Source organism: Mobula birostris, chromosome 4 (genome assembly GCF_030028105.1).
Source record: "Mobula birostris isolate sMobBir1 chromosome 4, sMobBir1.hap1, whole genome shotgun sequence".
Lineage (NCBI taxonomy): Eukaryota > Metazoa > Chordata > Chondrichthyes > Myliobatiformes > Myliobatidae > Mobula > Mobula birostris.
In genome coordinates, this window is record NC_092373.1 from 11,513,449 (window position 1) to 11,527,712 (window position 14,264).

Genomic DNA, 14,264 nt, shown 5'->3' on the forward strand with positions numbered 1-14,264 from the left:
CATTCCCAGGATTATCTCTACTGCCTTTCTTGAACAGAAGGATAACATTTGCCACCTTGCAATCATCTGGTACTACTCCTGTAGCCAGTGAGGGATCAAAGATCATTGCCAAAGATGCAGCAATCTCTTTCCCCGCTTTCATAATAACCTGGGCAATATCCTATCTGGACATGGGGGCTTATCCATCCAATGTTTGTCAGTAGTTCCAGCACAACGTCTTTCTTAATGTTGACATTTTCCAGCATATCAGTTTGTAGTATTAAGAACATTAAGTTATTGCATGTCCACTGCATCAGCAAGTTGCTTGATAGTGATGGACCTGTGTAGTTTGTGTACCAATGTTGCATTGTCACCTGGTCTTGCTGTGTACCGTTGTTGTGGCGAGGTGGGGTATGGTCTAAAAAAGGTGCAAGTGATTGTCTCGGACGTCTTTCTTGCCGTCACAAGACCCTGGTAATGCTGAATACTGCAAGTTTGATTCACTGGCGAGACGAACGGTGGGGGAACTGTGTTGGTTGTGGCGTGGACCAGTCCCTCATGCCTCATGCCACGGAGTTGCCTGTTGCAGCCATCGAGGAGAGGAGACAGTGGGGGAAAGAGCAGCCTCTGTGGGCATGCTGGAATCCATTTTGGCTTCTGGGCTGGCCCCCTAGTGATCGCTCGGTGGAAGGCAAGCCGGACCATCATGCACCATCAATCTCCAGGCCATGCCAGTCAGGGACTTGGGCATATATATTTTTTGTCTGTATGTTTTCTGCTATTGTAATTCTATGTGCTATGTGATATGTTCTGTGTGTTGTTGATAATAGGTTTTGCATTTTTGCACAGGAGAAACACTGTTTTGTTTGGCTATGTTCATGTGTAGGATGGCTGGGTGGAAATTCATATCTACTGAAGGAGGTGTAAAACGCCCCTGCAGGTCACCCTTGGGCAAGGTGTAACACCTGCTTAACCCCCGCCCCCTCACCACTGATCAGGGTCATGTGAAGCCATGGGAGCAGGTGGTGGATGGTCATATGAGCAGCCGGTGCGTATTACGTCCTGGTTATATGACGACCGAAGCCAGGCAGACAATCTCTGAAGAGTAATGATAATGGCTGGGGTCACCCATCTTGTAAAGACACTGCCCAGAAGGAGGTAATGGCAAAACACTTCTGCAGAAAAATTTGCCAAGAACAATCATGCTCAAAGACCTTGATCGCCTACATCATATGGCACTGCTCATAGAGTCAAAGAGAGATACTGCACAAAACCAGGCCCTTTGGCCCATCTAGACCATGCCGAAACCATTTGCTATTCCTATTGACCATAGGATCATAGCCCTCCATATCCTTACTGTCCATGTACCTACCCAAACTTCTCTTAAACGTTGAAATTGAGCTCGCCTGCATCACGTGCTGTCAGCTCGTTCCACACTCTCACCACCCTCTGTGAAGACGTTTTCCCTCATGTTCCCCATAAACATTTCACCTTTCACCCTTAAGCCATGACCCCATGTAACGATGATGATGACAGTACATGGATGGTTGAATGATAATTAAACGTAAACTTGAACAAGGAGATATAGAGGCCTGGAGTGGACGGACCACAGCAGCAGAAAAGCACAAGCATAAACTCAGTGGCCATTTTTTAGGTACACTCATGTGCCTGATAAAGTGGCACTGAATGTCAATATTATTTACTAAATCTTTGAGGAGGAAGGTCCCAAAGCTTCACCAGTGTTTTTAAGAAGCTGTTGATTACCACCTTTTCAAGAGTGATAAATGTTGTAGCTGAAAACCATTCCCACATCCTCAAAAGGGATTAAAAAAAAGATATGAGCAACACACACAAAATGCCGGAGGAGCTCAGCGAGCAAATTCCTCCAGCATTTTGTGTGAGCTACTTAAGGTTTTCAGCATCTGCAGAACCTCTAGCATTTAAAAATAAACTTGTTTCTTTTTTATTCAGTTCAAGAATGCGGCATCATTTCAACATAAATAGATCTCATCCTTGTGTTAGACAACAAAAATACTGACAATCATGAACAGACACAACACTCAGCTACCATCATTAGGGTGAATATTTGTTTTTTGCAGAGAGTGTATCTCAAAGTTCATCTGCTGTTGGCTGTAGATAACTCGCTTCTCAACAAGTGGGTGTGTGGAACGCCCTACCAGGGGTGGTGGTAGAGGCAGATACATTAGGGGCATTTAAAAGACTCTTAGATAGGCACATGGATGATAGAAAAATGGAGGGCTATGTAAAGTTCCTCTATCTACACCACATCTGTTCACAGGATGAGTCTTTTCAGTCCAGAACAACTGAATTCTCCTCCTTCTTCAAAGAAAGGGGCTTCCCTTCATCCACCATCAATGCTGTCTCCGCCCACATCTCTTCCATTTCACGTACATTTGCCCTCACCCCAGCCTCCTGCCGCCACACCAGGGATAGGGTTCCTCTTGTCCTCACCTGCGTCCCCACACGTGCACCATATAATTCTCCATAACTTCCACCATTTCCAACGGGATCCCACCACCAAACACATCTTTCCTTCTTCTCCGCTTTCCGCAGTGGTTGCTCCCTTGGCAAATCCCTTGTCCACTCAACTCTCTCCATTGACATCCTTGTAATGCCCTGGTTCACATCTTTGCTGCTATGCTGTAAGTATTTCATTTAGCAGCTCTGTTCTGCTTTCGGTCTGTTTGGGTTATTGTTGAAGATGAGGGATGACGTGGAATGTGTGCCATCCAATTAGGGGGAGGCTTTCTTGGTGAGGGACAATAAGGTTGGTCTTGGGCTTTTGTTTGGTGGGAGATGAACAGAGAAGATGCTGGGAGAATTGGTCGTGGCATATGATCCGGTGGGAGACCTGGTTGTTCGAGATGGATTGCGAGTGACTTTTGAAAGGTGATGTGGGCGTTCACACTGACCGAGGGCCCAGCGCGTGAGTGATAGAGAAGTTCAAGACGAGCTCCAACTTGTGCACATTTGACTGTTTAAATAGAATGGCCCCTTTTCTTTTTGTTATTCCCTTTAGTTAAGATTCATAAATATAATTCATTTAATCATATGCAGTGTACTCTCTGTTACATCATGGCACTAATTTGTAACAGGGTTTCCACACAAACCGGGGTTTGGGATGGGACAAGTCATCTCAATCTCATGAGTTTGGCGGGACTTGAGAATGTCTTCCCTAGACTTAAGTAGCCAAGGAAACCAGGGTGTTTTGTCCCTCTCAGCACTTATCCTTCCAAGCGGGACAAGTGCTTCACCTGCCCCCATACCTTCTCCCTCGCTACCATTTGGGGCCCTAAACAGTCCTTCCAGATGAGATGACACTTCACCCGTGAGTCTGTTGGGGTCATCTACTGTATCTGGTATTCCCGGTGTGGCCTCCTGTATATCGATCAGATCCGATGTAGATTGGGAGACCACCCTTGCTCCGTCCGCCTCAAAAAGTGGGATTATCTGGTGGCCGCCCATTTCAATTCTACTTCTCATTCCCAATCATGTGGCAGCAACTCAATGCATAAAAGCATGCCGACATGGTCAAGAGGTTCAGTTGTTGTTCAGACCAAACTTCAGAGCAGGGAAGAAATATGATCTAAGTGACTTCAGCACGGCATAACAGTTGGTGCCAGACAGGAAGTGCAGAGAGTAGTGCCAGATAGGAGGTGCCAGACAGGAAGTGCCTAAAAAAGAGGTTACAGAGCAGAGGCATACGTGTTAGGAATTTGTTGTGGTGTGTTCTGTGTTCAATGTTCTAAGTGTTATGCATGTTGCTTCTTTTATACTATCCTTTCCTCTCTCCTTTCTGTGTCACATTAGCTAACAAGTTGCATCACTGATAGTTATGAGGGGGACACAGAATCAGAAAAAGCTGATTTTGGGATGTGTTTTCAAAAGTTGTTGAAGCAGTTGGGGGAAGTGTATTTACTTATCTGGTATCTTGCATGCTCTGCCATCCTGAAAGATGGTAATGCTGCTTTACTGTCGTTAATTGGCCCAGAACTGGAGTATGTAAATATTTAAATGTTACAGCAGAATGGGATGGTGGAACAAAATTCACTGCCTTGCATCACTGTCTGGTGCGGAGGGGCCACAGTCCAGGATTGGAAAAGGCTGCAGAAAGTTGCAAACGCTGTCAGCTCCATCATGGGCACCAGCCTCCCCAATATCGGGGATACTCTTAAAAGGCAGTATCCATCATTAGGGACCCCCATCACCTGGGACATGCTCTCTTCTCATTGTTACCATCAGGGAGGAAGTACAGGACCTGAAGACACAAATCCAACATTTTAGCAACAGTTTCTTCCCCTCCGCCATCAGATTTCTGAATGGTCCATAAGCCCATGTACTCGGTATTTTAGCTCTCTTTTCGTACTAATTTAATAATATACATACATTTCTTATTGTAAGTTATAGTTTTTTTATTATGCATTGCAATATACTGCCGGTGCAAAATAAGACATTTCATAACAAATTCCAGTGCTATTAAACCTGATTCTGATTCTTGAGGGCTTACTCCTTTTCTTTTACAAAGGAAGTTTCATCAGTGATTCCAGCATCACATTGTTACAGTACAATTACAATATCAAAACAGACGGCTATGTGCTAGCGAAATTCTAGGCAGTTTCTAGAGTAGGTTACATGGTCAGCACAGCATTGTGGGCCGAAGGGCCTGTAATGTGTTGTAAATTTCTATGTTCTAAAACTACAGTTTTCCATGATTCACACGATCCACAGACAATATTTTCAAGTGACGACACAGTCATCTCTATCCAGGACACCCTCAAGTCCCTGGGCTGCCATCTGGTTTCTTTAGGCATATTCCAATGAAGAGTGACTATCAATGCCACCTCCATCCCTGAACCAATGTGAAAGAAAGAGGAAACTTATGAAGCTCGCAGAGTTATAGAGTTGTACAACGTTGAAACAAGCCCACCCCAACAAAAATGCCTCACCTAAGCTAGGCCCAATTACAGTGTTTGGTTGGTATTAAGGTGGGTGTAGGAGCTGACCTCCCCCCCCCGGGATCCACATAACTGGATGCTAGTGTGGATTCCCTTAATGGACGACGCCTGTGCGTGACTTTGTTTAACGTGGGAAGTTAGCGGAAAGGTGATGATGAAATTTATAGCTTATGTTACCGAATGTTTTATTTGCAGGAAGCCTGGAAGAACAGATTGCATCCACGTTCCAGACCGGTTTGTGTTCTCTTGTGAAGGTGCCCTTCCCTGCTTGGCTAAAGGCACAGCTATTGCCTCTCTGTGCAATAGTCAGTCAAAGTGAATTTGTTATCGAAGTCTGCCTACATCATCACATACTACTTTGAGGTTTATTTCTTTCAGACATTTACAGGAAAATAAAGAAATACAGTAGAATTTATGAAAAACTATACTAGCCTCTGTGTGGAATAGTTGCTCCTCAGGACTCTGTTAAATCTTTCCCCTCTCACCCCTAGTTTTGTACTCACCTACCCTGGAGATAAGATCATTACCATCCATTTATCTGAGATTCTCAAATTTTAAACACTTCTGTAGGGTTGTATCTCATTTTCCTACATTCCATTGATGTGATAACCTTGAGCTTATCAGAAGTTCCATCAAGATATCACCCAAGTGCGTCATACCTCGAGAGGATTGAATTATTGATAATCTCAGAAAGTCACGTATGCCCCGAGCAATTAGCGTGAACAAGAATAAACAGGAGAAACTCAATAGGTCGAGCAGCATCTGTGGGAAGAAAGGAACCGTTGATATTTTTTGGTTGAAACCCTGATTCAGCACTGAGAGTGGAGAGGGGTGATGGCCAGTGTAAAGGGGAGGGTGGGAGTGGTGAGAAAGGATTCCGAGGTGATTGGTGGACTCGGGAGGGCTGTGAGATGATGGTAATGTCAGGTAGGGGAGGGAAGCAATTCCACCCATTGAGTCTGTTAGGCAATCACGCCTAATGTATTTTCCCTTTCAATCCAATTCTCCTACCTTCTCCCCATAGCCTTTGGTGCCCTTATTAAACAAGATCCTGTCAATCTCCACTTTAAGTATATTCAACCTTCTGTGGCAATACATTCCTCAGACTCACCATAAGACCATAAGACATAGGAGCAGAATTAGGCCATTTGGCCCATTGAGTCTGCTCCACCATTCCATTATGGCTGATTTATTATCCCTCTCAATCCTATTCTTCTGCCTTCTCCCCGTAACCTCTGACACCCTTACTAATCAAGAATCTATCAACCTCCGCTTTAAATATACCCAATGACTTGGCTTTCATTGATGTCTGTGGTAATGAATTCCACAGAATGACCACCTAAATAAAATCCTCATCTCTGTCCTTCTATTCTGAGGTGGTGCCCTCTAGTCCTAGACTCTCCTACTACTGTAAACTTCCTCTTAACTTCCACTCTATCTAGGCCTTTCAAAATTTGTTAGGTTTCAATACAGTATCTTTTACGCCATAATGATGCCTCAGAGCATTTAAAGAAAAATATTGAAAGGAATACTTGGATTTATATAGAATGTTCCCCATCTCTTTCAGGTAATTGTAAAGCATCTTTAAGCCAATGGAAGACTAGACAAGCTCTTTCAAATAGCAATGTGCTAAGATTTGGTGATCTATACTCATGAACACATTATTGGATACCACCTCTACCTGAGAAACTGGCCACTGAGTATGTTTGTGGTCTTCTGCTGCTGTAGCCCATCCAGTTCAGAGTTTGACATGCTGTGCATTCAGAAATGTTCTTCTTCACACCACTGTTGTAATGTGTGGTTACTTGAGTTACTGTCACCTTCCTGTCAGCTTGAACCAGTCTGACCATTCTCCTCTGACCTCCCTCATTAACAAGACATTTTCACCCACAGAATTGCGACTCACTGATGCTTTGTTTTATTTTTCACACCATCCCCTGTAAACTCTAGAGACTGCTGCGTGAAAATCCCAGATTAGCGGTTTTCGAGGTACTCCAACCACCCCATCTGGGACCAACAATCATTCCACGGTCAAAGTCACTTAGATCATACTTCTTTCCCATTCTGATGTTTGGTCTGAAAAACAACTGAACCTCTTGACCATGTCTGCATGCCTTTATGCATTGTGTTGCTGCCAGATGATTGTTGATTAGATATTTGCATTAACTAGCTGGAATAAAGTGTTCCTAATGAAGTGGCTACTGAATGTTTACATACTTTGATAATAAACTTTGAACTTGAGCTTGGATTAAACTGATGTCGAGTGCTTCTTGAACCTTTGTGGTTGCCAGATGTTAAATCAGGAGCCTGTAAGTGAAAGGAACAAATGTGTCCCGTCTGCACGGTCTTTGGACAGATCATTTTAGAAAGGTATTTCTATGTTGTATTGACTACCCGGCTGTACATAATATTTATTATAAATTACTATAATTGCACATTGCACATTTAGAAGGAGATGTAACGTAAAGATTTTTACTCCTCATGTATATGCAGGTTGTAAGTAATAAAAGTCAATTCATGTCATGACAGGACTGTCACTGGCATGTCAGTGAACACTTTGAAATTAGACGAATTTCAAGGCTGTATAATGTACGCATACTTCGATAATAAATGACCTTTGAACTTTGAATGAACTGCAGGGGAGGATGGCAGGGGAGTAGTGAGGACTTGACCCCAAACTGTGGAGTCACCTGTTTGCAGCTACCCAGGGGAAGGCAGCGTAGTTGGGTGCTCCACCGGCGTGCCAGAGGTGGTATAACATGGCATCCATGCTGGAATCGGTGTTGGACCCCAGTGTTAACTCAGCCAAAGACAAGCGTATTGTGTTCAAATGACTGCTGCAACATTCATGGAGTCAGGGACTTGGACTATATATTTTTTGTGTGATTGAATTTTATTGCTGTCTTATATATGCAATATTTGCCTTGTACTGTGTACGACTGTTGGTACTGTGTTTTGTACCTTGGCCCTGGAGTAATGCTGTTTTGTTTGGATGAATGATAATTAAACTTGAACATGAACTTGAATGATATCAGAAATACAAGCAGTGATAACTAGGCAGCAGCCATTGGGAGTAAGAGGATTCTTAGCTCAGGGTTTGGAAAATTGTTCATTAGCTTATTATCATCACATGTACTGAGATACAGTGAAAAGCTTTTGCTTGCGTGCCATCGAGACAGATCAGTCCACTCACTGAGGTAGTAGAAAGGAAAGCAAAATACAGTACTATGTAGAATAAAGTGTTGTACTCACACAGAAGTGCAGTACAGGTAAAGATTAAAGACTTGTTTTATTTGTCACATATACATGCATATCGCAACATAGAGTGAAATGGTTCATTTGTGTCAATGACCAACCGTCTGCGAGTGTGCAGGGAACAGCCTGTAAGTGCCACTATCATAGCATGCCCACAACTCACTCATCCTAATCTGCATGTTTTTGGAATGTGGGAGGAAACTGGCACACCCAGAAGTAATCCATGCAGTCATGGGGAGAATGTAAAAATCAGCAATGGGTTTGAAACCAGATCACAGGCAGTGTAAAGTATTACGCTAAGCACTATGCTAAAAATGTGCTGCACACAATGTACAATGTACAAATGATGAGGTAGAATGAAAGGTCAAGAGTTCCTCTTTATTGTACGAATGACCCATTCAATAATCATTCAAGAGAGAAGCTGTCTTGAGCCTGTTCAGGCTTAGGTATCTCTTGCCATAAGATCATAAGACCAGGTAATAGAATCAGGCTATTTGACCCGAGTCTGTTCTGCCATTCCATCATGCCTCTCAACCCCATTCTCCTGCCTTCTCCCTGTAACCTTTGACACCCTGACTAATGAAGAAGCAATCAAACCTCCGCTTTAAATATATCCAATGAATTGGCTTCCACAGCTGTCTATGGCAATGAATTCCACAGATTCACCACCCTCTGGTTAAAGATATTCCTCCTCATCCCTGTTCTAAAGGAATATCCCATTATTCCGAGACTGTGCCCTTTGGCCTGCCCCACAAATGGAAACTTCCTCTCTCTATATGGTAAGTCTTTCAATACTTGATGGGTTTCAATAAGATCCCCCTTCAGTCTTCGAAACTCCAGCAACTAGAGGCTCAGAGCCATCAAATGCTCCTCGTACATTAACACTTTCATTTCTGGAATTATTCTTGTGAACCCCCTCTGGACTCTTTCCAATGCCAGCGCATCTTTTCTTAGATGAGAGGCCCTAAACTGCTCACAGTATTCTAAGTCTGGTCTGAACAATTCCTTATAAAGCCTCAGCATTACATCTTTGCCTGATGGGAGGGGTGGAGAAGAGAAAATGACCTGGGTGGGAGGGGTCCTTGATTATGTTGGCTGCTTTCCCAAGGCAGCGGGAAGTGTAGAGGGAGTCAGTGGGGGGGGGGGCGGTGTTGGGGAGGCTGCTTTTGGTGATGGATTGGGCTGCATTCACAATTTTCTGTAATTTCTTGTGGTTGGGGGCAGAGCAGCTGCCGTATCAGATAGGACTCAATTCTGTCAGTTGTAAAACTTGAACAGGGTCATCAGGGACATGGCCAATTCCCCTGGAATGGTTAAGATCTGAGTCTGAAGCTGTAAATTGTTAAGTGTAAGTTGTTGTATTACACTAAGTAATGGATAGTAACAAAGAGCCATACATACATACATAATGTCTTCGCCCTTGGTCTGGTGAATGAGTCAACGAGAGAATCAATGAGAAAGTACACACAAGGACTGACAATCAACAATGTGCACAAAAAGACAAACTGTGCAAATACAAAACCAACAAATAAATACTGAAAATATGAATTGTAGAGTCCTTGAAAGTGAGTCTATAGGTTGTGTTCAGTGATCAGTTCAGTGTTGAGGGGAGTCAGCTTATCCATGCTAGTTCAGGAGCCTGATGATTGAAGGGTAATAACTGTCCCTAAACCTGGTGGCATGGCACCTAAAGACCATAATCAACTGACTCCATATAACCATATAACAATTACAGCACGGAAACAGGCCATCTCAGCCCTTCTAGTCCATGCCGAACACCTACTCTCACCTGGTCCCATCTACCTGCACTCAGCCCATAACCCTCCATTGCTTTCCTGTCTATATACCTGTTCAATTTTTTTTTAAATGACAAAATCGAACCTGCCTCTACCACTTCCACTGGAAGCTCGTTCCACACAGCTACCACCCTCTGAGTAAAAAAGTTCCCCCTCATGCTACCCCTAGACTTTTGCCCCTTAACTCTCAACTCATGTCCTCTTGTTTGAATCTCCCCTACTCTCAATGGAAAAAGCCTATCCACGTCAACTCTATCCCCTTCATAATCTTAAATACCTCTATCAAGTCCCCCCTCAACCTTCTACGCTCCAAAGAATAAAGACCTAACTTGTTCAACCTTTTCCTGTAACTTAGGTGCTGAAACCCAGGTAACATTCTAGTAAATCTCCTCTGTTCTCTATTTTGTTGACATCTTTCCTATAATTCAGTGACCAGAACTGTACACAATACTCCAAATTTGGCCTCACCAATGCCTTGTACAATTTTAACATTACATCCCAACTCCTATACTCAATGCTATGATTTATAAAGCCCAGCATACCAAAAGCTTTACCTTCAGGGAACTATGCACCATTATTCCTAGATCCCTCTGTTCTACTGCATTCTTCAATGCCCTACCATTTACCATGTATGTCCTATTTTGATTCGTCCTACCAAAATGTAGCACCTCACACTTATCAGCTTTAAACTCCATCGACCATCTTTCAGCCCAATATTCTAACTGGCCCAAATCTCTCTGCAAGCTTTGAAAACCTACTTCATTATCCACAATGCCATCTATCTTAGCATCATCTGCATAATTACTAATCCAATTTACCACCCCATCATCCAGATCATTAATATATATGACAAACAACATTGGACCCAGTACAGATCCCTGAGGCACACCACTAGTCAGCGGCTCCAATCTGACAAACAGTTATCCACCACTACTGTCTGGCATCTCCCATCCAGCCACTGTTGAATCCATTTTACTACTTCAATATTAATACCTAACGATTGAACCTTCCTAACTAACTTTCCGTGTGGAACCTTGTCAAAGGCCTTACTGAAGTCCATATAGACAACATCCAACCACATTACCCTCGTCAATTTTCCTAGTAACCTCTTCAAAAAATTCAGTAAGATTTGTCAAACATGACCTTCCATGTATAAATCCATGTTGACTGTTCCTAATCAAACCCTGTCTATCCAGATAATTATATACACTATCTCTAAGAATACTTTCCATTAATTTACCCACCACTGACGTCAAATTTACAGGCCGATAATTGCTAGGTTTATTCTTAGAACCCTTTTTAAACAATGGAACCACATGAGCAATACGCCAATCCTCCGGCACCATCCCTGTTTCTAATTACATTTGAAATATTTCTGTCAGAGCCCCTGCTATTTCTACACTAACTTCCCTCAAGGTCCTAGGGAATATCCTGTCAGGACCCAGAGACTTATCCACTTTTATATTCCTTAAAAGCACCAGTACTTTCTCTTCTTTAATCATCATAGTTTCCATAACTACCCTACTTGTTTCCCCTACCTTACACAATTCAATATCCTTCTCCTTAGTGAATACCGAAGAAAAGAAATAGTTCAAAATCTCCCCCATCTCTTTCCGCTCCGCACATAGCTGTCCACTCTGATTCTCTAAGGGGCCAATTTTATCCCTCACTATCCTTTTGCTAGTAATACAACTGTAGAAACCCTTTGGATTTATTTCCACCTTACTTGCCAAAGCAACCTCATATCTTCTTTTAGCTTTTCTAATCTCTTTCATAAGATTCTTTTTACATTCTTTATATTCCTTGAGCACCTCATTTACTCCATGCTTCCTATATTTATTGTCGATCTCTTTCTTTTTCTGAACCAAGTTTCCAATATCCCTTGAAAACCATGCCTCTCTCAAACTTTTAACCTTTCCTTTCAGCCAAACAGGAACAGGAACTCTTGTGGATTGCTCACACCATCTATTAGTCTGACACCAAAGTCCTGAAAGAAGCCACAGCACAGTAAGACATTTCCTTCGGTAATTGTCTGAGCAAATTCCATGAAGCCTCCTTGAAAATGAATGTAACATATCTAGTGACAGGTCATTGGTCTCCAACCACTCAGAGGCGCATCCAGTGTGTGACTTGACTCTCTACAATGGGTGAATAGAAGGCATTGTGGAAAGAAGCCGTAAGTTTGGTTCATCTAGCACCTCCTGCCTCCCTGCGGGTGAGTGTTGAACAATCTCCTAATACACAGAACTGGAGTAGTGTTGGGTGTCAAAGTCATATTTATTATCATATGTATACATGCATGTATGCACAGGTACAATGAAAGCATACTTGCAGCAGCCTCACGTAGCAGGAGATACACAACACTTGCAAGAAAACAGATAGCTTAATCATGAATTATACAGATTTTACAAGAAGGAACACAATTAGAACAAAATGACAAATTTCATTGTAGTGCAAAGTGGTCATAATGTGGTCATGCAAGCTGATTCAAGAACCAAATAGTTGAAGGGATAGTTGTTTTTTGATCTGTTAGTGTGGGACTTCAGGCTTCCTTACCTCTTGCCTGAACTGAGTCTGTGAGAAGATGGCATGGCCTGTATGGTGGGGATCATTGATGGATGATGGCTTCTTCAGGCACCACATCCTGTAGATGCTACTGATGATGGGGATGGAGAGATGTGCCAGTGTTGCATTGGGCTAAGTCCGCAACTCTCTGCAACTTCTTATGTTCTTGTGCACTTGAAATGACTTTATACACTAGTCAAGCCACTTTCAACCGTATGACTGTAGAAACTTGTTAGGTAACATGGCTTAACCTGCTAAGAAAGTAAAGACCATTGGTGCATTTTCCTTATGGTTGTATCTTTGTGCTGGGCTTAGGACAGGTCATTTGATATGTTCATGCCCAGTAAGTTAAAGCTGATGACCCACTCCACCTCCAATCTTGCAATGTAGACAAGATCACCCTTCTTCCCCTTCCTGAAGTCAACAATCAGTTATTTAGTTTTGCTGACATCGGGTGAGAGGTTGTTGTTGTGGCAACACTCAATCAGCAGTGCAATTACTTGAGTTAAGTATAATGTCCTCCAAACGGGGTTTTTGCCTAATGGAGAACCCCTGTGCGTGACTTTGTTTAATGTGGGGAGGATGATGCACGGGCAGCCACCACGCAGTCCTTGACAGATTGGCGTCAGGGTCCAGTGTCATGAAATGCAAGACAGCTTCACTGCTGCAGCCTTTCTCCATCCTCACTGCCGTTGTGATGTGTCACCACCTAACACCATCGGTGGCCCTACCAGGAGTTGAACTCCAGACGCATCGCTCTTGGGATCTCCAGAAGCTCACAAGCCTGTCGACCATGTTAAAGTTATGCTACTCATTGAAGACGGAGGATACTGGGTAGGGATGTGCCTGTGAGGGTTTGGGCTGAGTCCACTAATCTCTGCAGCTTCCTATGTTTGCCTACATTTGAACTGATATACCCGTCCATGAGGCAAGCAGTCAGGATACTTTCAACCATATGCCTGTGGAAGTTTGTTAAAGCATTTGCTGATAAGGGGTGCTCCCTTAACTTGGGTCCACACATGGCTGGGTCCAAGGCAGGTCACCTGATATGTTAACAGACAGGAATTTAAAGCAGCTGACCCCTGTCCACCATCAATACCCCAAAAGTAGACAGGCTCATATTTGCACTCCTTCCCCTTCCTGGTCAACAATCACTTCTTTAGTTTCATTGACATAATGTTGGAGGAACTTAGCAGACCAGACAGCATCTAAGAAGGGAAACGAAGAGTCGACGTTTTGGCCGAGACTTTATAGATGCCGCCTGACTCGCTGAGTTCCTCCAGTATTTTGTGTTTGTTGCTCCAGATTTCCAGCATTTGCAGTCTCCTTGGTGTCTTTCGTTTCACCGACATAGAGGAAGAGTTTGTTACTGAGGCACCACTCAGCCAGGTGGGGACGAAGGTGCCCCTGAAGTTTTGGGCAGAGTCTACTACTCTGCTGCTTCATACCACGACATAACCAGTCGGAGCTGTTTCAACAGGAACATCTGCAGGTTTTGAGGAATTGTCAAAACTTTGCATGCAAACTATGTGCACCGAATCGATCTTACATCATTGCCAGCGCTGAGGCCGGCGAGTCTGACCAGGGGAATTTACCCCTCCCTGTCTCGGAAACTTCCTCCCGCTCTGACAGGAAACTCCTCCAGACGAGCAGACCGCTCCGCCTTCCAGCGAATCACGTGACCAGAAAGACG